Source organism: Elephas maximus, chromosome 6 (genome assembly GCF_024166365.1).
Source record: "Elephas maximus indicus isolate mEleMax1 chromosome 6, mEleMax1 primary haplotype, whole genome shotgun sequence".
In the NCBI taxonomy this organism is placed as follows: domain Eukaryota; kingdom Metazoa; phylum Chordata; class Mammalia; order Proboscidea; family Elephantidae; genus Elephas; species Elephas maximus.
The window spans coordinates 10502823-10529534 of record NC_064824.1 but is presented as its reverse complement, the minus strand read 5'-3'; the positions used below and the strand labels follow the sequence as shown (position 1 = coordinate 10529534).

Genomic DNA, 26712 nt, shown 5'->3' with positions numbered 1-26712 from the left:
TTGAATTCTATCGGCTAGAATTTTGTTGAGGATTTTTGCATCTACATTCATGAGGGATATAGGGTCTATAATTTTCTTTTCTTGTGGTGTCTTCACCTGGCTTTGGTATCAGGGATATGGTGGCTTCACAGAACGAGTTTGGTAGTATTCCATCCTTTTCTATGCTCTGAAATACCTTTAGTAGTAGTGGTGTTAACTCTTCTATGAAAGTTTGGTACAGCTCTGCAGTGAAGCTGTCAGGGTCAGGCCTTTTTTTTTTTTATTGTCAGGAGTTTTTAGATTATCTTTTCAATCTCTTCTTTTGTTATGGTCTATTTAATTGTTCTACCTCTGTTTGTGTTAGTTTAGGTAGGTAGTGTGTTTCTAGGAATTCATCCATTTCTTCTAGGTTTTCAAATTTGAGTATAATTTTTCATAGTAAACTGATATGATTCTTTTAATTTCAGTTGGGCCTGTTGTAATGTCGCCCATCTTATTTCTTATTCGGGTTACTTGCTTCCTCTCCTGGTTTTCTTTTGTCAGTTTGGCCAGTGGTTTATCGATTTCATTGATGTTTTCAAAGAACCAGCTTTTGGTCTTGTTAATTCTTTCAATTGTTTTTCTGTTCTCTATTTCATTTAGTTCTGCTCTAATTTTTATTATTTGTTTTCTTCTGGTGCCTGAGGGTTTCTTTCGTTGCTCTCTTTCTATTTGTTCAAGTTGTAGGGATAATTCTTTGATTTTGATCCTTTCTTCTTTTTGTATGTGCCTTTATTGATATACATTGACCTCTGAGCACTGCTTTCACTGTGTCCCAAAGGTTCTAACAGGAAGTGTTTTCATTCTCACTGGATTCTATGAATTTCTTTAGTCCATCCTTGTTCAGTTTTCTTAGTTCCCTCTTTGCAATTTGGCAAAGGAGGTGGCATTCACTGGGTTTGAGAAGTCCTAGGAGTAGGCTCTGAGCAGACAGAACCTTGGATAGCCCAGGTGATGTGACTGTCTCTCACTCAGGGCCTTAGAAAGCCTACCACAGTGCACTTTTTTTTTTTTTTCCTTTCGGCCCCGTAACATTGCTTTCTCTCGTGAGTGCTGCATCTCCCTAACTTTTCACAGAGCACAAAGTCTACTGTAGAGGGTCTAGATGTGCCCTCTATAAAACATTCCATTAATTTTTACAGCTTCAGTTTGGCAGTTTCTTTTCCTTGTTGGGCATGTTTCCATTTGATAATTGTTTGAATTCCATTTTTTTCTTAGCTGTTTTTTTATTTACTGCTTTCTTTGCAAAGTATTTTAGCCTCTCAGGATTTTTTATACATTCATCATACAATTATAGCAAGTACAGATTGTTTGAAAATCTTCTGGGGTAAATGCACTCTCTTTAATTTTTTCATCTAACTTGCTAGGTGAGTATTGTTACTGTCACTTTGCATTTGAGCAAACTGAATTTGAATTGAATTGTGCTCAAGGCCACACAGGTTGTCACTAGTGAAAATGAACCCAGATCTCCCCAATTTTATAGTCAGTGCCCTTTCTACTGAGCCGGAGGGACTGCCTGCTTTTTCTGGGTTTTGATATACAGATAGTATAATAACTATAGGTGTAATAAATACCTAGTAACATGTGCCCCATGGAAACCCTGGTGGCAAATGGTTAAGTGCTATGGCTGCTAGCCAAAAGGTCAGCTGTTTGAACCACCAAGGGCTCATTGGAAACTCTATGGGGCAGTTCCACTGTGTCCTATAGGGTTGCTATGAGTCAGAATCAACTCGATGGCAACGGGTTTTATTTTTTTGGTTTACATGTGTCCTGTAGACTTATTTTAAACACATATGCTATATATATGATATATACACAGCATGTTACATGTAATATACATGTGATATATACATGGTATATGACATATCTGTGGTATACATGTCAATATATTATATATCACATACATATAAATGCATTGTGTGTATCACATATGTTTACATATATGTATAAAATATGTATAGGTATGTATATATGTGTTTATATGTGTGTGTATGTGTTTATGTGTGTGTGTATGATAGAGACAGATAGCTGCATGGAGTTGACTCCAACTCATGACAATCTTACTTACAACAGAATGAAACTTCTCTCAGTCATGTGTCATCCTCACAAAAAGTTCCTCAGAAAGTTCGAGTTCATCATTGTGGCTATTGTGCCAGTTCACCTCACTGAGGGTCTCCCTGACTCTCACTGGCCCTCTACTCCACCAAACATAATGTCCTCCTCCAGCAATGGGCTCTCTCTGATGATATGTCCAAAGCAAGTAAGTTGGACAATATTCTGATATAATCCATGGGATTTTCATTAGCTAATATATACAAGTGGATTAGCTAATATTTGCAAGTGGATCTCCAGGTCTTTCTTCCTAGTCTGTCTTAGTCTGGAAGCTCCCTCAAACCTGTCAACTAAGGGTGACCAGCTGGTATTTGTATATTGGTGGCATAGCCACCAGAATCACAGCAACACATAGCCACTATATATATCCAGCACACATCTGTAAGTTTGTCATGCTGTGGTGGCTTGTGTGTTGTGATTCTGAAAGCTATGCAAGCGGTATGTCAAATACCAACAATGTCACCCATGTTGGACATGTTTCAGCTGAGCTTCCAGACTCAGACGGACTAGGAAGAAGGACCTGGCAGTCTACTTCTGAAAAAAAATGACCTGTGAAAATCTTATTAATAGATGCAGAACCTTGTCTGATATAATGCCGGAAGATGAGCCCCTAAGGTTGGAAAGCACTCAAAATATAACTGGGTAAGAGTTGCCTCCTCAAAGTAGAGCTGACCTTAGTGACATGGATGGAATGAAGTTTTCAAGGCCTTCATTTGCTGATGTGACATTACTCAAAATGAGAAGAAACAGCTGCAAACATCCATTAATAATTGGAACATGGAATGTATGAACTATGAATCTAGGAAAATTAGAAATTATCAACAATGAAATAGAATGCATAAAGATCGATATCATAGGAATTAGTGAGTTGAAATGGACTGATATTGGCCATTTTGAATCAGGCAGTTATGTGGTCTACTATTCCAGGAATGACAAACTGAAGAGGTATGGCATTACAATTCATCCTTGTAAAGAACATTTCAAGATCTACCCTGAAGTACAAGGGTGCCAGTGATAGGATAATATGCATATGCCTACAAGGAAGACCGGTTAATATGACTATTACTCAAATTTATGCACTAAACACTAATTCCATGGATGAGAAAATTAAAGATTTTTACCAACTTCTGCTGTATGAAATTGATAGGACATGCAACAAAGTTGCATTGAAAATTATTGGTGATAGGATACGAAAGTTGGAAACAGAGAAGAAGGACCAATAGTTGGAAAACATGGACTTGGTGTTAGAAATGATGCTAGAGATCACATGATAGAATTTTGCAAGACCGATGACTTCTTCATTGTAAATATCTTTTTTGAACAACATAAATGGTGGCCATATATGTGAACCTCACCGGATGGGAACACAGGAATCAAATTGACCACATCTGTGGGAAGAGAAGATGGAAAAGCTCAGAAGAAGATGAGGGGCTGACTGTGGAACAGAACATCAATTGCTCATATGGAACTTTAAGTTGAAGATGAAGAAAATTAAAACAAGTCCATGAGAAGCAAAATATGACCTTTGGTATATCCACCTGAATCTGGAGACCATCTCAAGAATAGATTTGACACATTGAACACTAATGACCAAAGACCGGATGAGTTGTGGGATGACATCAAGGCCGTCATATACAGAGAAAGCAAGAGGTCATTAAAAAGACAGGAAAGAAAGAAAAGATCAAAATGGATGCCAGAAAAGACTCTGAAAGTCACTCCTGAATGTCAAATATTATTATAGATACCAGATGGATCTTGGGTGAAAGCATAGAATACCAGAAAGATGTTTACCTGCATTTTATTGACTATGCAAAGGCATTTGAGTGTGTTGATCATAACAAATTATGGGTAACATTGCCAAAAATGGGAATTCCAGAACACTTAATTGTGTTCATGCAGAATATGTACATAGACCTGGAGGCAATAGTTCAAATAAAACAAATGGATACTAACCTAAATGGATACTGCATGGGTTAAAATCAAGAAAGTTGCTTGTCAGGGTTGGATCGTTTCACCATATTTATTCAATCTGTATGCTCATCAAATAATCTGAGAAGCTCAACTCTACGAAGAAGGACACAGCATCAAAATTGGAGGAAGGCTCATTCACAACCTGTGATATGCAGATGACACAGTTTAGCTTCCTGAAAGCAAAGAGAACTTGAAGCACTTACTAATGAAGATCAAAGACCACAGCCTTCAGTATGGATTAAACCTCAACATAAAGAAAACAAAAACCTTCACAACTGGACCAATAAGTAACATGATAAATGGAGAAAAGATTGAAGTTGTCAAACATTTAATTGTACTTGGATCACAGTCAATGCCCATGGAAGCAGCAGTCAAGAAATCAAAAGATGTATTGCATTGCCCTTATCTTTAAAGGGTTAAAAAGCAAAGATGCCACTCTAAGGACTAATGTGTGCCTGACCCAAGCCATAATATTTTCAGTCACCTCATGTGGATGTGAAAGCTGGACAAAGAAGACTAAAGAATTTATGTCTTTGAATTATGGTGTTGGCAAAGACTATTGACTATACCATGGACTGCCGGAAGAATGAACAAGTCTGTCTTAGAAGAAGTAAAGCCAGAATGCTTCCGGGAAGCAAAGATGGCGAGACTTCTCACATACTTTGCACATGTTATCAGGAAAGACCAGTACCGGGAGAAGGACATCATGCTTGATAAAGTAGAGTGTCAGCAAAAAAGAGGAAGACCCTCAATGAGATGGATTGACACAGTGGCTGCAACAATGGGCTCAAACATAGCAATGATTGTGAGGATGGGGCAGCACTAGATAATGTTTCATTGTGGTGTACATAGGATCGCTGTGACTTGGAACCAACTTGAGGTCACATAAGAACAACACATACATAGAGAGAGAGAGAGAGAGAGAGCCCTGGTGGTGCGATGGTTAAGCATTTGGCTTCTAACTGATAACTGAAAGTTCAGTGGCTCAAACCCACCCGCCACTCTGCAAGAGAAAGACCTGGCAATCTGCTCCTGTAAAGATTACAGCCTAGGAAGCACTGTGAATAGCTGTACTTTGTGCTATAAGGTCGCTGTGAGTCAGAATTGACTAGAAGGCCCCACACAACAACCACAGTATGTACATTTGTTGAGCAATCTCTGTGCTGCAGCAGGCTCTGTGAGCCTGTCTTTATTCTTAGAGCAACCTAATGATGAGGTAGACATGTGTCATTGCCCATCTATTATGTCCTTAGATGTGTAAAAAAAATTACAATTTGACAAGTTATATAACCAAAGCCAAAAACGTTTTTCAACCCTGTCTCTGATTTGGAATCACCTGGGAAGCTTTGAGAGAGAACTTGGAATCCTAGTTTCCTTCTTCAGAGATTCTGTTTTAATTGGTCTGAGGTGAGGCCCCAGCATCAGTATAATTTTTTAACATCTCCTGAGGAGAATACTCTCTGTAAGCAGAGTTAAGAATCATGAAACTAAATGACTCAGTTGAAACCACATAACTGACTATTTGCAGTTAAATCTAGAGTCTCCTGATTCTGTCCAAGTTATCTTTCCAGTGGTCGCAGTGACCGCCAAGGGTTTTGTCTATGCAGTATACAAAGTCAGATGTGAAGACACTCAGACTATGACCACCTGACTCTCTTGAACAGGGATAGATACTAGAGCTCCCTTTTCCATTTCTCCAGCTGTCTTCTTCTCTCTCCACGTCCCCCTGGGGGCCACTGGTACAGTACCGAGGCATGATGAACTCACAGGGGACTAATACAGGCAGTGTCTCACCAGACTTTCCACTGCCTCATTTCTCCTTCTTTTGTTCCCTTCCCAATTAAATGAGTTTTTTTTCCACCTACCAGCTGTGAAGTTACTTTTTCAAATTTTACTCTTTTAAACTATTAAAAAAAAAGTAAATTGCAAATGATCAAATGGGTATTCAGGAAAACTTCCTTCCCAATCCTGTACCCCTAGCCACTCGGCTCTCTCCCCAGAGCTTACACTTCACTTTCCTCTCTGTCTTTCTGGAGGTATGCTTTGCCTACACACACACACACACACACACACACACACAGAGATATGAATATAAATATCTGTCCATATTGATGTATGAAGTACTTCCTCTTTTTTCACTTTATTTTATGTTTTATGCATTAAATTATATTCTACTTGCTGCTGATGGACGTTTAGTTTGTTCCCAATCTTCTGTTACTCCAGACACGGCTATAAACTAATTTATTCCATTAGTCTGCTGATGCGAAGTATATTTCTAAGATAAATTTGTAGAAATGGAATTGCCGAGTGGCAGTTTGCACATTTGTGACTTGAATAGATATTGCCAAATTGATTTCACCCAAGCCCACCAGGTTACACTCCCGCCAGCACCTGCTGGAGTGCTCCCTCCCTCACATCCTCACAATGCTGTGTGTCATAAAACCTTTTGATCTGCACGCCATTTGGACGAGGAGTCCTGTGAGGCAACGGGTAAATGCTTGGCTGCTAACTGAAAGGTCAGTGGTTTGGACCCATCAGCTGTTCTGCAGGAGAAAAGACCTGGTGAGCTGCCCCCATAAAGATTACAGCCTAGGAAGCCCTATGAGGCAGTTCTGCTCTGTCGTTTAACATCGCTACGAGGCGGAATCAACTCGACACACACAAAAGCAGCATGTCAATTGGACAGGTGAAAATGGCATTTCAATGCAGTTTTACCTTAAAACACAAAAACAAACTTGTTGCCCTTCAAGTCAATTCCAAGTCACAGTAACACAACAGGACAGAGTAGAACTTCTGCATAGGTTTCCAAGGAGCGGCTGCTGGATTCAAATTGCCGACCTTTTGGTTAGCAGCTCAGATCTTAACCACTGTACAACATATCTCTTATTTAAGTGATTTAAGTTTTAGAAGCTAATTTTTAAAATTATATTTGTATGTGTTTTGCTTATATTAATTCCTGTTGTTTTTGCTGTTAGCTGCCGTTGAGTAGGCCCCCGCCTTGTGGCAACTGCATGGACAAAGTAATGGACTCTGCCCAGTCCTCTGCCATCCCCATGATTGGTTGTGGATGGACTGCTGTGATGCACAGGGTTTTCTTTTTTTTTAATTTTTCCTGTGCTTTAAGTGAAAGTTTACAAATCAAGTCAGTCGCTCACATGAAAACGTATATATACCTTGCTGCATACTCCCAATTGCTCTCCCCTTAATGAGACAGCCCATTCCCTCCCTCTACTCTCTCTTTTTGTGTCCATTTTGCCAGCTTCTAACTCCCTCTACCCTCTCGTCTCCTCTCCAGGTAGGAGATGCCAACATAGTCTCAAGTGTCCACCTGATCCAAGAAGCTCACTCCTCATCAGCATCCCTCTCCAACCCATTGTCCAGTCCAATCCCTGTCTGAAGAGTTGCCCTGGGCCAACAGAAGGTCTGGGGGCCATGACCACTGGGGTCCTTCTAGTTTCAGTCAGATTATTAAGTCTGGTCTTATTATGAGAATTTGGGGTCTGCATCCCACTGTTCTGCTCCCTCAGGGGTTCTCTGTTGTGTTCCCTGTCAGGACACTCATTGCTTGTAGCCGGGCACCATCTAGTTCTTCCGGTCTCAGGCTGATGTAGTCTCTGGTTTATGTTGTCCTTTCTGTCTCTTGGGCTTGTAATTACCTTGTGTCCTTGGTGTTCTTCATTCTCCTTTGATCCAGGTGGGTTGAGGCCAATTGATGCATCTTAGATGGCTGCTAGCTAGTGTTTAAGACTCCAGACACCACTCTCCAAAGTGGGATGCAGAATGTTTTCTTAATAGATTTAATTATGCCGATTGACTTAGATCACCCTTAAAACCATGGTCTCCAAGCCCCTAACCCTGCTACGCTGGCCTCCAAAGCATTCAGTTTATTCAGGAAACTTCATTGCTTTTGGTTTAGTCCAGTTGTGCTGGCCTAATCTGCATTGTGTGTCTTTCCTGTCACCTAAAGTAGTTCTTATCTACTATCTAATTAGTGAAAACCCCTCTGCCACCCTCCCTCCCTCTCCCCTCTCATAACCACAAAAGAATGTTTTCTCTCTCAGTTTAAACTATTTCTCAAGTTCTTATAATAGTGGTCTTATACAATATTTGTCCTTTTGCAACTAATTTCACTCAGCATAATGACTTCCAGATTCCTCCATGTTATGAAATGTTTCACAGATTCTTCACTGTTCTTTGTCTATACGTAGTATTCTATTGTGTGAATATACCATAATTCATTTACCTGTTCATCCATTGATGGGCACCTTGGTTGCTTCCATGCTTTTGCTATTGTAAACAGTGCTGCAATGAACATGGGTGTGCATATATCTGTTCGTATAAAGGCTCTTATTTCTCTAGGATATATTCCAAGGAGTGGGATTGCTGAATCGTATGGTAGTTCTGTTTCTAGCTTTTTAAGGAAGAGCCAAATCTATTTCCAAAGTGGTTGTACCATTTTACATTACCATCAGCAGTGTATAAGTGTTCCAACCTCTCCAACATTTATTATTTTGTGTTTTTTAGGTTAATGCCAGCCTTGTTGGAGTGAGATGAAATCTCATTATAGTTTTGATTTGCTTTTCTCTAATGGCTAATGATCGTGAGCATTTCCTCATGTATCTGTTAGCTACCTGAATGTCTTCATTAGTGAAGTGTGTGCTCATATCTTTTGCCCAATTTTAAATTGGGTTATTTGTCTTTCTGTAGTTGAGTTTTTGCAGTGTTATGTAGAATTTAGAGATCAGGCGCTGATCAGAAATGTCATAGCTAAAAACTTTTTCTCAGTCTACAGGTAATTTACACTTTTGGGGAAGTCTTTGGATGAGCATAGGTGTTTGATTTTTATGAGCTCCCAGTTATCTAGTTTTTCTTCTGCATTCTTAATAATCTTTTGTATACTGTTTATGCCCTGTATTAGCACTCCTAATGTCCCTATTTTTTCTTCCATGGTCTTTATTTTTTTAGATTTCATATTTAGGCCTTTGATCCATTTTGAGCTCATTTTTGTGCATAGAGTGAGGTATGGGTCTTGTTTCATTTTTTTTGCAGATAGATATCCAGTTATGCCAGCACCATTTGTTAAAAAGACTGTCCTTTCCCATTTCACTGCTTTGGGGCCTTTCTCAATTATCAGCTGCTCATTTTTTTTTTTTTTCATATGTGGAGGGATTTATGTCTGGATTCTCAATACTTTTCCATTGGTCTACATATCTGTTGTTGTACCAGTACCAGGCTGTTTTGACTACTGTGGCAGAACAATAGGTTCTAAAATCAGGTAGAGTAAGGCCTCCCACTTTGTTCTTCTTTTTCAGTAATGCTTTACCTATCCGGGGCCTCTTTCCCTTCCATATGAAGTTGGCGATTTGTTTCTCCATCTCATTAAGAACTGTGCTTGGAATTTGGATTGGAATTGCATTAAATCAGTAGATCACTTTTGGTAGAATAGACATGTTTATAATGTTAAGACTTCCTATTCATGAGCAAGGTATATTTTTCCACTTATGTAGGTCTCTTTTGGTTTCTTGCAGAAGTGTTTTGTAGTTTTCTCTGTATAGGCCTTTTACATCTGTGGTAAGATTTATTCCTAAGTATTTTATCTTCTTGGAGGCTACTGTAAATGGTATTGATTTGGTGATTTCCTCTTCCATGCTCTTCTTGTTGGTGTAGAGGAATCCCACTGATTTTTTTAATGTTTTTCTTGTATCCCAATACTCTGTTGAACTCTTCTATTAGTTTCAGTAGTTTTCTTGAGGATTATTTTAGGGTTTTCTGTGTATAAAATCATGTCATCTGCAAATAGAGATACTTTTACTTCTCCCTCGCCAATCTAGATGCCCTTTATTTCTTTATCTTGCCTAATTGCTTTGGCTATGACCTCCATCACAATGTTGAATAAGAGTGGTGATAAAGTGAATCCTTGTCTGTCCCAGATCTCAAAGGGAATGCTTTCAGGCTCTCTCCATTAGGATGATGTTGGCTATTGGCTTTGTAAAAATGCCTTTTATTATGGTGAGGAATTTTCCTTCTATTCCTATTTTGCTGAGAGTTTTTATCATGAATGGGTGTCGAGCTTTGTCAAATGCCTTTTCTGCATCAATTGATAAAATCATGTGATTTTTGTCCTTTGTTTTATTTATATGATTCTCACCCTTGTCTTTTGTTTTATTTATATGATGGATTACATTAATTGTTTTTCTAATGTTGAACCGTCTCTGCATACCTGGTATGAATCCCACTTGGTCATGGTGAATTTTTTTTTTTTTTTGATATGTTGTTGAATTCTATTGGCTAGAATTTTGTTGAGGATTTTTGCATCTGTGTTCATGAGGGATATAGGTCTGTAATTTTCTTTTTGTGTGGTGTCCTTACCTGTCCTTACCAGCAGGGATATGGTGGCTTCATAGAATCAGTTTGGGAGTATTCTGTCTTTTTCTATGCTCTGAAATACCTTTAGTAGTAGTGGTGTTAACTCTTCTCTGAAAGTTTGGTAGAACTCTGCAATGAAGCTATCAGGCCAGAGCTTTTTTTTTGGTGGCGGGGGTGGGGGGGGTTTGATTACCTTTTCAATCACTTCTTTTGTTATGGGTCTATTTAGTTGTTCTACCTCTGCTTGTGTTAGTTTAGGTAGTAGTGTGTTTGTAGAAATTCATCCATTTCTTCTAGGTTTTCAAATTTGTTAGAGTACAATTTTTCATAGGAATGTGATACGGTTCTTTTAATTTCAGTTGGGTCTGTTGTAATATCACCCATGTCATTTTTTATTCTGGTTATTTATTTCCTTTCCTGGTTTTCTTTTGTCATTTTGGGCAGTGGTTATCAGTTTTGTTGATTTTTTCAAAGAACCAGCTTTTTGTCTTGTTAAGTCTTTCAATTGTTTTTCTGTTTTCTATTTCATTTAGTTCTGCCCTAATTTTAATAATTTGTTTTCTTCTTGTACCTGAGGGTTTCTTTTGTTGCTCTCTTTCTATTTGTTCAAGTTATATGGATAACTCTTTGATTTCGGCCCTTTGTTCTTTTTGTATGCATGCATTTATTGATATAAATTGATGTCTGAGCACTGCTTTTGCTGTGTACCAGAGGTTCTGACAGGAAGTGTTTTCATTCTCATTGGATTCTATGAATTTCTTTATTCCATCCTTAATGTCTTCTACAATCCAGTCTTTTTTGAGCAGGGTATTGTTCCATTTCCAAGTGTTTGATTTCTTTTCCCTGCTTTTTCTGTTATTGATTTCTACTTATATGGCTGTGTGGTCAGGGAAGATGCTTTGTAATATTTCAATGTTTTGGATTCTGCTAAGGCTTGCTTTATGACCTAATACGTGGTCTATTCTAGAGAATGTTCCATGTGCACTAGAAAAGAATGTATACTTGGTTGCTGTTGGGTGGAGTGTTCTGTATACGTCTATGAGGTCAAGTTGGTTGATTGTGGTATTTAGATCCTCCGTGTCTTTTATTGAGCTTCTTTCTGGATGTCCTGTCCTTCACCAAAGGTCGTGTGTTGAAGTCTCCTACTATTATTGTCGAGCTTTCTATCTCATTTTTCAGTGCTGATAGAATTTTTTATATGTATCTTGCAACCCTGTCATTGGGTGAATAAATATTTAATATGGTTTTATCTTCTTGGTATATCGTCCCTTTAATCATTATATAGTGTCCTTCCTTATCCTTTCTGATGGATTTAACTTTAAAGCCTATTTTTGTTAGAAATTAATATTGCCACTTCTGCTCTTTTTTGATTGTCATTTGCTTGATATATTTTTTTCCATCCTTTGAGTTTTAGTTTGTTTGTGTCTCTGAGTCTAAGATGTGTCTCTTATAGGCAGCATATAGACACATCATGTTTTTTAATCCATTCTGCCACTCTCTGTCTCTTTATTGGTGCCTTCACTCCATTTACATTCAGTGTAATTATAGATAGGTATGAATTTAGTGCTATCATTTTGATGCCTTTTTTTGTGTGTTGTTGTCAGTTTCTTTTTCCCGCTTAATTTTATGTGCTAAGTAGATTATCTTTATATATTGTCCTTTGCTCGTATTCATTGTTGTTGATTTTGTTTCACTGAGTTGCTATTTTTTTCTTGTATATTATTTTGATGTGTAGGATAGTTTGTCTCCTTTGTGGTTACCTTATTATTTACCCCTATTTTTCTAAATTTAAACCTAACTTTTATATCTTTGTACCACCGCATCTTCCTCTCCATAGGGAAAATCCATGACTACATTTCTTAGTCCCTCTGTAATGTTTTAATGTTGTCTTCTTTTACATAATAACATCGCTTGTACCCTGTTTTGTGTTTTTTTTTTTTTATCTTGATTTAATTTTTTGATTTCCCTGTGTAGGTTGACTTCTGATTGCTCTGGCCAGTGTTCTAGTCTTGGGTTGATACCTGATATTATTTATTTTCTAACCAAAGAGCTCCCTTTAGTATTTCTTGTAGTTTTGTTTTTCATGAATTCCCTAAACTTCTGTTTTTCTGGAAAATCCTAATTTCATCTTCATGTTTGAGAGACCGTTTTGATGGATGTATGATTCTTGGCTGGCAATTTTTTTCCTTCAGTTTTTTATATAAATCATCCCATTGCCTTCTTGCCTACATGGTTTCTGCCGAGTAGTCCAAGCTTATTATTGTTGGCTCTCTTTTGTAGGTGACTTTTTGTTCATCCCTAGCTGCTCTTTAAATTCTCTCTTTATCTTTGTTTTGGCAAGTTTGATTATAATATGTCTTGGTGACTTTCTTTTAACATCTACCTTATGCTGAGTTCGATGAGCATCTTGGATAGATATCTTCTCATCTTTCACGATACCGGGGAAGTTTTCTGCCAACAAATCTTCAATAATTCTCTCAGTATTTTCTGTTATCCCTCCCCATTCTGGTACTCCAGTCACTTGTAGATTATTTCTCTTGATAGAGTGCCACAGGGTTCTTAAGGTTTCTTCATTTTTTTTAATTCTTTTATCTGATTTTTCTTCAAATATATTAGTGCTGAGTGCTTTATCTTCAAGTTCAGAAATTCTACCTTCTAGTTGCTCAAACCTGCTTCTCTGACTTTCTACTGAATTGTCTACTTCTGTTCTTTTATTGTTAATCTTCTGAATTTCTAATTGCTTTCAGTCTATGAATTTTTCCAGCTCATTAAATTTTTCATTATTTTCCTGAATAATCTTTTTAATTTCTTCAATTGCTTTATCTGTGTGTTCCTTGGCTTGTTCTGCCTATTGCCTCATTTCCTTCCCAACGTCTTGAAGGGTTGTGTGTATTAATCTTTTGTATTCCACCGCTGGTAATTCCAGTAAGTCACGTTCATCTAGAAGATCCCTGGATTCTTTGTTTGGAGAACTTCTTGAGGTGATCATGTGATTTGATATTGAATGTTGTCTCTGAGCTCTCTACAAGTTACTGAATTAGTTTATTTTATGTTTGCTTACTGTTTCTTAGCTTCTTGCTTTGTTTTGTTTTCATTTGCCCAGATGGGTTGCTTGAGTGAGCTAGCTTGATTATTTCTGCCTTTGGAGCTCTGACATCCTGTCCTCAGATGGCTACAGCTGTTATCAGGTATATCAGTCTAGAATTCCATTCACTTTTCTTGTATGAATTCAGCTCAGGTGTCCAGGTAGCTGATCATCAAGTGTGTGGTACAGGCTCTGTCTTACAGTCTTAGAAGGGCGGGGTGATTGGTGTGGGTACTAGTATCTGGTTGCAGCAAGGGATCATGCTCTGAACAAGGCAGGGAGCTGAGAATCATCCCCCATGTGTCTCTGAGTAAAGTGTGTCCCCTTTCCCTAGAGTGTGCAGGTGGATGGGCTCTGCAGATAGACTATAGGCACCCAATGTTTTTGGTTGTAGGGACTGGGAGGTACCAGTTATCCTTGGACCTCTGTCTTGGGTGACTGGGTGACCTAAGTGTAGCTGCCAGTCCTGAGGCCCCATAGGTTTTTCATTGGGTGATTTTGAAAGTAGATCACCAGGCCTTTTTCCCTAGTCAGTCTTAGCCTGGAAGATCTGCTGAAACCCATTCAGCATCATTATGACACACAAGCTTACTAAAAGACAGGTGGTAGCCACGGGTGAGATACATTGGCTGGGAATTGAAGGCGGGTCCCCTGGGAGTTCTATTGCTGAACCACCACTGCTCATATATTAATTCCTGCATTGTACTACTCATAAAAGGACATACTACAGCTAGCCTAGAATTCTAACCAGTATTTGTAATATGACTTATCTGGAAAAAAATTTACCTATAGTTCCATACAACCAAATTACAAACAAACATTTGAGAAACACGCAGCTTGTAGTGGCGACAGTCCCTGAGCTGAGCGTCATGAATGGGCCACATATTTGATGGGAAGTAAATATCTGTTCAGACTCACAGTGCTGAACAGAAGCACATTCAGAGATTATCTGTTTCCAAGAACTGATTTATTTTCCTAAGTAATTGCTCTTTGAATGAAGCTCATTAAATAGCCATAATAAAAGAGTATTGCAGAAGATTTTGTGAATTTTATAATTTTCCATCACATCAGGGAGTCAAATCCTTTATATGGTTCAAATAGAAAACACTTTAAACCCTAAGGCACTCAGAAATCAATTTATGCCACCACACGAATTTCATGTGTGAAACAGAGGCCAGAGGGGTTGAGTTGCTTGTATAGGGTCACCTGTTGTGGCTGAGGAGAAACAGAAACCTGGCCTCCTGACCCCAGCACAAAGGTTTTCCCTTACCCCATCCTGCGTTCATCAGTTCAAATGGACGTGTCTTTGTTGGTGGAGCAATAGCCAAACTGAAACTAGCAATTATCTTTGGGCTTTAGGTGCAAATTGAAGGGTCATTCTGAACTTCCAATCATTTTTCTTCACTCTGACTTTTCATCAGTTGCGCACCTTAACATGACGGTTATACCACACAGCTGTGGTGGGTTCTGGGCTGCACCGCCCAGATCCCTGAGGGACTGAGGCTCTCATCTGTTCAGCTGATGGGGGTGTGGCCAGCTGACAGCCCCCAGCTGAATCCCTCTCTGAAACTGCCCTCAGCAGAAGAAAAACTCTGTGCCCAGGGTGCTACCTTCTCCCTAGAGCCTGCAACCTATGACTAGTTAATGCACAGTGCTCACACTGTTTTCTCAATTTGGGATAATTTTGAAGAACCCTGCAGCTCCAGAGCTTCCCATGAGATTGTCTGAGACCTTGATTGTGTCTACATCACAGCCCCAACTTCTCCTTTTGCCCAATCATGCTACCTTTTCTTCTCTTCCACTATAATTGAATTAAATAGTATTCAGTCATAAACCTCTTGCATTCCAATCTCTGTCTCAGGATCTATTTTCCAGGGATTCTGACCAATGTTCAATATACCTGTTTATCTTGGAGCACTAGTTCCCTGCTATATATACATATTTTATGATCTTATTACTTGAACCACTCATCAAGCATTTACTGAGTGCCTATCATGTGCTGTGTACTGGCTAAGCACCAAGAGTAAAGGGACCAATAGAAATAGAAATAACAAATAAAAATATTCCTGTGCCCCTACCTCATACCACATATGTAAATTAACTCAAAGTGAATCAACCATAAAACTCTAAGGAGAAGACATAAGGGTAAATCTTTAGGAACTTGTATTTGACAAAGGATTCTTAGATATGACACCAAAAGCACAAGCAAAATACAAACAGATAAATTGGACCTCATCAAAATTAAAATTTTTTGTGCACCACAAGACTTCTCAAGAAAATGAAAAGAAAACCTACAGAATGGGAGGAAATATTTGGAAACAATATATCTGATAAGGGCTTAATACCCATCATATGAAATAACTTCTAAAACACAAAAACGAAAAGAAAAGCAACCCAATCAAAAATGGACAAAGGAATTGAATAGACATTTCTTTGAAGAAGTTATACAAATGGCCAGTAAGTACATGAAAAGATGCTTAATTTCTTTAATCATTGTTGCTGTTGTTTTTGCAATCAATTCTGAAAATCAAAACCACAATGAAATACCTACTTCACACCCACTGAGATGGCTATTGTCAAAAAACAAACTAATAAACAAAGAAAATGGATAAATTGGAACCCTCCTACTTTGCCGGGAATTTAAAATGGTACAGCACTGTAGAAAACAGTTTGACTGTTCCTCAAAAAAGTTAAACATATACAACCTACAGATTGGGAGAAAATTTTGGAGGACCATATATCAAATAAGGGCCTAATATCCCAAATATATATACAACTTCTAAAATATAACAACAAAAGACTAACAACCAAACTAAAAAAAAAAGAAAGAAAGAAAAGGCCAAAGTATTTGAACAGACACTTCACCAAAGTGGAATTCAAATGGCCAACAAGCACATGAAAAGATGCTCAACATTATAAGCCACTAAAATCAAACCAAACCCACTGCCATTGAGTCAATTCCAAATCATAACAACCCTATAGGACAGAGTAGAACTAGCCCCTTACGGTTTCTAGAGAGCTCCTGGTGGAATCAAACTTCCTACACTTTGGTTAACAGCCTTAGCTCTCGATCACTACACCACCAGGGTTTCCTTATTAGCCATTAAGGAGATGCAAATCTAAACCATGATTAGTTATCACCTCATCCTCATTAGAATGGAAATGATAAGAAAAACAACAACAACAACAACACCCAAGTGTTGGCAGGGTTGTGGGGAAACTGGGACCCTCATTCATTGCTGGTGGGAATGTAAAATGGTGCAGCCACTGTGGAAAACAGTTTGGTAGTTGCTCCAAAAACTAGACATAGAATTACCAAATGACCCAGAAATCTCAATTCTAGGTATATACCCAAAAGAAGTAAAGGCAGGAAAACCAAGAGAATCCTGTACACTAATGGTCATTGCAGCACTTTTCACAATAGCTAAAAGGTTGAAACAAACAAAATGTCCACCAACAAATGAATGGATAAACAAAATGTGTTATATACATACAATAGAATATTACGCAGCCATAAAGAGAATGAGATTCTGATAAATGCTACAACATGGATGAATCTTGAAAATATTATGCTGAGTGAAATAGGTCAATCACAAAAGGACAAATAATGTATGATCTCACATAGAATAAGCAAATGGAAACTAAAAATTATTAATGGTTACCGGGGTGGGGGGAGGTGGAGTTTTTGTTTGGGGGTATTGAGTTTATGTTAATGGTGATGGAATATTTTAAAAAGAAGAGCAGTAATTGTGGTAGCACAACATAAAAAATGTAATCTATGTCATTGAACTGTGAATGTAGAGGGCATGTTGGCGGATGATTTGGTGCGTATGTTTCACCATATTGAAAAAAAAGATTTAAAAAAAAGTTCAGCATAGAAGTACTATAAAAAATAGATAAATAAAAGTTGCTATTGAGTCGATTATGACTCATAGCAACCCTATAGGACAGAGTAGTACTGCCCTATAGGGTTTCCAAGGAGCACCTCATGGATTTGAACTGCCGACTTTTAGCAGCTACCAGGGTTTCCCAAGGAATCCTATCTCAGAAAATTAAATGGCTTTAGAAACAAAGATGCACTGACTATATTCATTCTTTCTCCCATTCATTTATTCACAGAGTGTTTATCGAGAACTTATTCTGTGCCAGACGTTCTTCGAGACACTTGGAGAATGTTAAAGTATAAATCATATAAAGATTCCTGCCTTCACGGAGCTTATATTCCAGCAGAGGATAAACAGTGAACATAATAAATAAGCCAATTATGTAGCATGATAGGAAGTGATGGGTGCTGTGAACAAAAGGAAAAGTCAAGCAGGTAAAGAGGGCTAGAGTGCAGTGGTGAAGGGAGTGGGGAAGATTACGGCATTAAAATAATTAAAGTAATTCTTTACGAGGGTGTTGAGAGGGTGAGATCTGAGCAAAAAGTTGAAAGTATAGAGTGAACCATTTAGTTAGAAGAGCATCTAGATATGGGGACTAGCTAGAGCAAAGATCCTTATGTATACAAGCAAGAGTGCATAGCCAATGTGGTGAAGAGTGTAAAAGAGCAGTAAGAGAGGAAATCAGATAGATTTCAGGAAGTCATATCATGCATTGCTTGGTAGGCCACTAAACTGACAACAGCAACTCAAAAGATTATATAGGAAACTTAGGGGGGCAGTGAGTTTATGTTAACTGTGAAGAAACGATTACGAAAAGGAGAGTGAGAATGGCTGCACAACTTGAAAAGCATTGTCTTTTACTCTGAGTTCAACAGGGCTTGGGCAGGAAAGAGATGTAATCTGATTAAGTTTTAAAAGGATGCTTCTGGCTTCGGTGTTTAGACTAGAGAAGAGACATGGGTATCTTTGAGATTTGCGAGCTACCAGAAGGATGAAGCTGTCATCCACTGAGATTTCAAAGGCTGAGCAAGTATGGAGAAAACTGTTGTGCTTTGGGCATGTTGAGTGTGGAATGCAGATGCAAGAGAGATATTGAGAAGCTGGGTGGATCTATAGGTCTAGAGTTATACACTTGGTAGTATGAGACTAGATGAAATCAAGTCACTGAAAAGATGATCAATCAATCCACAAACACGTGGTCTATCACTGGGTGACAAGTGACAAGGGGCTACTACTGAGGTAGGAGGGAAATCTAAAGGGAAAAGTGTCTGGGAAGCCATTGAAGAAAGAAGGAATCACATGTACATTAAATCCTAAAACTAGGATTGGACATGTCCTGATAAATAGCTAGCTAAAACAAAACCAAACCAAACAAAAACTAAACCTGTTGCCGTGGAGTCAATTCTGACTCATAGCGATCCTATAGGACAGATTAGCACTGCCCCATAGAGTTCCCAGGTAGGGCCTGGTGGAGTCAAACTGTCAGACTTTTGGTTAGCAGCCGTAGCTCTTAACCACTATGCCACCAGGGTTTCCAGTAGCTAGCAACAGGGCAATTACTATGAGGCGTAATAGACAATGACAGCACGTTTATAATACCACCAATGTAATAAGTCACACATATTGGGCATTACTTGTTTAATGTCTGTTTACTCCACTTTATTCAAAGTCACATCAAAGCCACACTGTTTGGTTGTCTTCTGCTGTATCTTAAGCTCTTAGAAGAGACTGACACGTAGTAGGTGTACAGCAAATATTTACTGACCAATGATTGAATGCGTACAAAGAAATCAAATGCGGTCAGTGACTTATTGATAGTGTGGTACATACTTGCTATGCGTATGATCCATTGCGAAACAGTGGGGTGTAGACTCAGCTGAAGGAGCTGAGCTGGGAAGGTACAGGGCACACTCTCAGGAAGGTCAAATTGATAGCTGGGCCCTAAGACTGAGAATAATAAAAATAGCGAGACAGCATAGACATATTCAGAGAGCATTGTCATATTTGTCCCCTCTCAGTTCATTGGAGGACAGTTTTCTTTTTTCTAACATTATACACTACAACCATCCATGATAAAAACATGATAGAGGAGCTAAAAGACATGCCCGAAGTTACCAAGATAAACAGTGATTAAAGAACCAGAGAGGGAATCTAGGTTTTGGAATGGTAGAGCTGTGTGTGCAATTGATGACAAGACTCTAAACAATGAGATAAGATCCTGGAAGCCAATGATACTTTGTAGACACGTTGTACTTATCTTTCTCAGTACTACTTGGCTCTTTATTGTTAACGACATCTAAGGTGTTGGGATTCTATGGATCAACATTTGTCAAAGCACATTCTAAAAGAAGTGCTAAAATTATTCAGTGCATACATATTTTAACAGGAGCAAGACATCATCTTTTATTTCGATATTTTCTGAAGAATTTGTTATAATTTTACCATATTCTTATAAGGATTTTACTAAAGATAGTTTTCAAATCATAAGAGAATCTTAACTGGTCATAATATAGTCACACTACCAAGTTTCAGAGAGAGGGAATTTTGTTTATGTTTTGTCCACAAGCACTGTTTATTTTTACCCATTCTTAACACCCAAGGAATGCTATAAGATTTATAAGGAAAAAATAGAATCATTTCAAGATGCACTATCCTGGTGTTACATCTGTTCTTGTTCACATTGGATATTCCAAATGCTAAACAAATCTCATAGGATCAGTCGTTCTAACCATAGAAATATTCTCTTTCCTCTTCTATATCCGTGACTTTCTTTTAATCTCCTGTAAGTAAAAATTAGAAATGTCCATGTTTTTCTCTTATCTATAAATCTCCTAACTCAGGGGGGAAAAAAAAAGGTGCCCACACATTTATGAAAGCTGTTTGCATGCTGTGGACTTCGTGCTCACTCCTGAAGGCAGAAGCAGAAGTATCTCACATACCAAGAGGGTAGTTGAGAAAAAAAAACCCTGGACTCCATTGTGAAATGGACTGAAGTGTAGACACTGCAATTTCCCAGGTTTTCCACCAAAGACGGCTCATGCAGCAAAGAAGATGTTGATATGGAAAGGTCGGAACTCTGGTGGCGTAGTGGTTAAGAACTCAGCTGCTAACCAAAAGGTAGGCAGTTCAAATCCACTAGCCACTGCTTGGAAACCCTGGTGGTGTAGTGGTTAAGGTATATGGCTGCTAACCAAAAGGTCAGCAGTTCGAATCCACCAGGTGCTCCTTGGAAACTCTATGAGGCAGTTTCTACTCTGCCCTATAGGGTCACTATGAGTCGGAATGGACTCAACGACGACTTTTTTTTTTTTTAATGGAAATGTTGGTTCAATGAGGTGGAGAAGGTGGCTGTTGTTGTGGCAGATTTGTTTGCTATCACCTTGACCAGCTGTGCTTTGTTCCACTGGCATGCGCTCACCTCCCTCCACACACTAAAGGGACACATGTAAAAACGGAGAGTAATAACAGAGCACTTAAAAGTTAGCATGTGTCTTTCACTATATTTTTTGGTAAAGTTAAATTGAGATTTACCCCTTAGTTGTTGTTGTTCGGTGCAATCCACTTGGTTCCAACCCATTTGGATCTATGTAAAACAGAAGGAAACACTGCCCGGTCCTGTGCCATCCTCACAAACATCATTATGTTTAAGCCCATTGTTGCAATCACTGCATCAATCCATTTCATTGAGGATCTTCCTCTTTTTCACTGACCCTCTACTTTCCCAACCATGATGTCCTTCTCCAGAGACTGTTCACTCCTTATAAAGTACCCAAAGTACTTAAGCTGAACTCTTGCCATCCTCCCTTCTAAGGAACATTCTGGGTGTACTTCTTCCAAGACATATTTGTTGGTTCTTCTGGCTGCCCATGATATATTCAATATTCTTCATTAACACCATAATTCAAAAGCATCAATTCTTCTTCAGTCTTCCTTATTGATTGCTTAGCTTCTGAATGCATATAAGGTGATTGAAAATACCATGGCTTCGGTCAGGCACACCTTAGTCCTCAAAGTGACATCTTTGTTGTTGAACACTTAGGTCTTTTGCAGCATATTTGCCCAATGCAATATGTCGTTTGATTTCTTGACTGTTTTTTCCATGGGTGTTTATTGTGGATCCAAGTAAAACAAAACTCTTGACAACTTCAATATATTTTTTTTTTTTTCTGTTTAACATGACTTTCCTTATCGATCAAGTTGTGAGGAATTTTGTTTTCTTTATGTTGAGGTGTAATCCATAGTGAAGTCTGTGGTCTTTGATCTTTATGAGTATATGCTTCAAGTTCTCTTTGCTTTCAGCAAGCAAGGTTGTGTCATCTCTATATCTCAGAGTGTTAATGAATCTTCCTCCAGTCCTAATATCATGTTCTTCTTCATATAGCCCACCTTCTCAGATTTGTTCAGAGAGACGGAATTGAATAAATATGGTGAAAAAATACAACCTTGACACACACCTTTTTCTGATTTTAACCCATGCAGCATCCCCTCATTGTTTTCCAACAACTCTCTCTTGGTCTACATACAGGTTCTTCATGAGCACAATTAAGTGTTCTGGAATCCCATTCTTCAATGTTATTTATAATTTGTTATGATCCAAACAGTCAAATGCCTTTCCAGAGTCATTAAAACACAGGTAAACATCTTTCTGGTATTCTCTGCTTTCAGCCAGGATCCATCTGACTTCAGCAATGATACCCCTTGTTCCATGTTCTCTTCTGAATCTGGTTTGAATTTCTGGCAGTTCCTTGATGAATGCTGCAACTGTTTTTGAACGATCATCAGCAAAATTTTACTTGTATGTGATGTTAATGATATCGCTCAATAATTTCCTCATTCTGTCAGATCACCTTTCTTTGGAACGGGTACAAATATGGATCTCTTCCAGTTGGGTGCCAGGTAGCTTCTTCCAAATTTCTTGGCACAGATGAAGAACATCTCCTGTGCTGCATACATTTGTTGAAACATCTAAATTAGTATTCAGTCAGTTCCTGGAGCCTTGTTTTTCACCAATGACTTCAGTGTAGTTTGGACTTTTTCCTTCAGTACCATCAGTTCTTGATCATACAGTAAAAAAAAAAACACCCTGAAATAGTTGAACGTCAATCAATTCTTTTTGGTACAGTGACTCTGTGTATTTCTTGCATCTTTTTTTGATGCTTCCTGGGACTTTCATTATTTTCCCCATAGAATCCTTCAACAGTGCAACTTGAGGCTTGAATTTTTTCTTCAGTTCTTTCAGCTTGAGAAATGCTGAGTGTGTTCTTCCCTTTAGGTTTTCTAACTCCGGGTCTTTGCACATGTCATTATAATGCTTTACTTTTCTTCTTGAGGTGTCTTTTTAAAATCTTCTGTTCAGCTTTTTTACTTCATCATTTCTTCTGTTCCCTTTAGCTACTCTGTGTGCTAGAACAAGTTTTAGAGTCTCTTCTGGCTTCCACTTTGGTTTTTTCTTTCTTCCCTGTCTTTTTAATGACCTCTTGCTTTCTTCATGTATGATGTTCCTGATGTCATTTCACAACTTGTCTGGTCTTTGGTCATTAGTGTTCAATGTGTCACATTTATTCTTGAGATGGCCTCTAAATCCAGGTGGGATATACGCAAGGTCCTGTTTTGACTCCTGTAGACTTTTTCTAATTTTCTTCATTTTCAACTTAAACTTGCGTATGAGCAATTGATGGTCTCTTCCCCAGTCAGCTCCTGGCCTTCTTTTGACTGATGATGTTGAGCTTCTCCATCATCACTTTCCACAAATGTAGTTGATTTGATTCCTGTTTATTCCATCTGGCAAGGTCCACATGTATAGTCACCATTTATGTTCTTGAAAAAAGGTATTTGCAATACCTTAGTCATTTGGTCTTATAAAATTCTATCATGAAATATCAATCATAATTTTATCATGAAGGCCGTATTTTCCAACATAAAAAAAAAAAAAAAATTCTTGTCAAGTTGATTCTGACTCATAGCGACCCTATAGGGCAGAGTAGAACTGCCCCATAGAGTTTCCAAGGAATGCCTGGTGGATTCTTACTGCTGGCCTTTTGGTTAGCAGCCGTAGCACTTAACCACTATGCCATCGCCTCCAGGGCTTCCTATTTTCCAGCTACTAATCTTTTTTCTTTGTTTCCAATTTTCCATACTCCAATCACCAGTAATCATAGAGGCTTCCCCCTATGGCAAAACATTATACATATTCCCTAAAGAGACGTGGAAAATAAGAATAATAGACTTAAAAAAATTGCCTGCTTGGTGCATCTTCCAGAGATGCAAGCTTTGTAAACACTTTGAAGCCTTTATCTTCTATCCTTTATGTGTACATATATTTAAATGCCTGTTTTTAGTTTTTAAAAGTACCACTTAATTTTATAATTTTATAGAAAACATAAATTCTACAGAAATAGAGGTGGGGCCAAGATGGCTGACTAGGTAGATGCTACCTTGGATCCCTCTTGCAACAAAGACTCAGAAAAACAAGTGAATCGATCATATACATGACAATCTATGAACCCTGACCATCAAACACAGATCTAAAGAGTTGACCTGAGTGACAGAGACTGAGAACGAACAACCACAGGGAAGCAGGGACTGTTTTCGGAGCCTGGAGCCAGCGTCCCAGTCAGGAAACCTTGGTGCCGGGCTTTGGACTGGGTGCAGGGGAGCTGAGCACGGCATCCTGGTATGGCACAAACACGGGACACAGCCCTATCCCCCAGAAGTGAACTGGGGGGAAGCCCAGCCAGTGCACACAGACAGTGCAGTGACGTGGCTGACAGGAGAAGTCTCCAGGAGGCAGCGACTGGTTTTGGAGCCTGGAGTGCGGCGTCCCAGCCGGGGAACCTTGGCGCTGGGCTTTGGACTAGAAGCGGAGGAACTAACCATGGCTTCTAAGACAGCGCAAGCACGGGACGTGGGCCTGACCCTCGGGGGCAATCTCTACCCAGGCAGCACACACAGTCGACGCGCCCCTCAGGAATCTCAGGTAAAGCAGTCATCCCAAGCTAGATAAGTAACTTTGTCTATATTCTGGGGTGCTACTCTCTCCTATTTATCTGAACCCTCCCCTCCCCTTCCCAGGCAGCTTCATTAACATTGGAATTTCCTGAGCCAGAGAGTGAACTGCGCTGTGTTTTTTCTTTCTTTCTTTTTTTTTTTTGGTCTTTTCCTGACCCATTCTCCTGGCCTCAGAGAGGCAGCTACAAAAAATCCAGGGACCAAAAATCCTTCCCTAATTGGACTAAAAACACAGAAACAGCTCCAGCCAAACATATGTGATCCACAGTCTTGGGCTTTCATCCCTACAGGGAACAAGCTGGCTATTATAATGTAAAGGCAATTCTGATAGGGATCTGACTGTAATTGTTTTAGTGGATTACTGGAAAGACAAGTTTCCCAGGTCTGATATCTCTGCTTATTCAACAGAGCCCTCACTGACCCACAACAGGGAACTGAGGGTTGAAGCTCCCCCCAGACCACCTAGCCTCCTGCCTTAGGGGTCTAAGCTGGGTGACACCCACCAATCTGTAGAGGTACTTGCATTGGGGGCCAAATGTACAGCTGCAGAGCACACCCACCAAAGTGCTTTAGGAATAGAGACACACCTACCTCACTGGCACTTGGGGGAAGCCTGTCAGCATCCTGTCCCCTCCAGAGTGTGAACCCCTGCTACTACTAGAATCTGGTGCATACAACTATCACCACTACTTGTCTAGGTGGATAGGTGAAAATCTGCACCACACACTTGATGACCCAAAATCAGATTCTACTCAAGAATAGTGAATGGACTCTTAGGCTTATATATCTGGTAATAGCCCAAACCAGCTGGTAAGAGGACATAAGTGACTCAAGGGCTACAACAATCAAGACAGCGCAATCTAATAGCCCATCTACGTATATTGAAAGAAAGCAAAACAAGATAAGACTCAGTGAGCAAATATAGAATAAATCACTACAATAACTTAGTGATGGCTCGGAGACAGGAGTCAATATCAAACCACATAAAGAAGCACACCATGACTGCTTCTACAACTCCCCAAACTAAAGAATCAAAATCTTTCCCAAATGAAGATACATTCCTGGAATTGCCAGATACAGAATATAAAAAACTAACTTACAGAATGCTTCAAGACATCAGGGATGATCTCAGAAATGAAATAAGGCAATCTACAGAAAAAGCCAAGGAACACACTGATAAAGCAGTTGAAGAACTCAAAAAGATTATTCAAGAGCATAGTGGAAAAATTAATAAGTTGCAAGAATCCACAGAGAGAGAGCATTCAGAAATCCAAAAGATTAACAATAAAATTACAGAATTAGACAATGCAATAGGAAGTCAGAGGAGCAGACTCAAGCAATTGGAATGCAGAGTGGGAGACCTGGAGGACCAGGGAATTGACACCAATATAGCTGGAAAAAAATCAGATAAAACAATTAAAAAAAAATGAAGAAACCCTAAGAATCATGTGGGACTCTATCAAGAAGGATAACATGTGTGATTGGAGTCCCAGAACAGGGAGGGATAACAGAAAATACAGACAGAATAGTTGAAGATCTGTTGGCAGAAAACTTCCCTGACATCATGAAAGATGAAAGGATATGTATCCAAGATGCTCATAGAACCCCATTTAAGATTGATCAAAAATGAAAATCACCAAGACATATTATCATCAAACTTGCCAAAACCAAAGATAAAGAGAAAATTTTAAAAGCAGCCAGGGATAAAAGAAAGGTCTCCTACAAAGGAGAATCAATAAGAATAAGTTCAGACTACTCAGCAGAAACCATGCAGTCAAGAAGGCAATGGGATGACATATATAGAGCACTGAAGGAGAAAAACTGCCAGCCAAGGATCATTTATCGAGCAAAACTCTCTCTCAAATATAAAGGTGAAATTAAAACATTTACAGATAAACACAAGCTTAGAGAATTTGCAAAAACCAAACCAAAACTACAAGAAATACTAAAGGAAATTATTTGGTCAGAAAACCAATAATATCAGACACTAGCACGACACAAGGTCACAGAACAGAACATCCTGACATCAACTCAAATAGGGATATCACAAAACAAATTAAGAGTAATTTTAAAAAGAAAAAAAGATGCTCAAAACAGGGAATCATTGAAATCAATATGTAAAAGATCACAATAATCAAAAAGAGGGACTAAATACACGTGACATAGAACTGCCATATGGAGAGGGATACAAGGCGATATAGGACAATACAAATTAGGTTTTTACTTAGAAAAATACGCGTAAATATTAAGGTAACCACAAAGTGGTAT

The 26712-nt window shown here is 38.8% G+C and overlaps 1 protein-coding gene across 1 annotated transcript in view; it reads right to left on the bottom strand.

Annotated features, from left to right (window-relative positions):
- Positions 1-26712, bottom strand: part of CNTNAP5 (contactin associated protein family member 5) — a 1201383-nt gene that overhangs the window by 782616 nt on the left and 392055 nt on the right. The gene's annotated exons all lie outside the window — the stretch shown is intronic.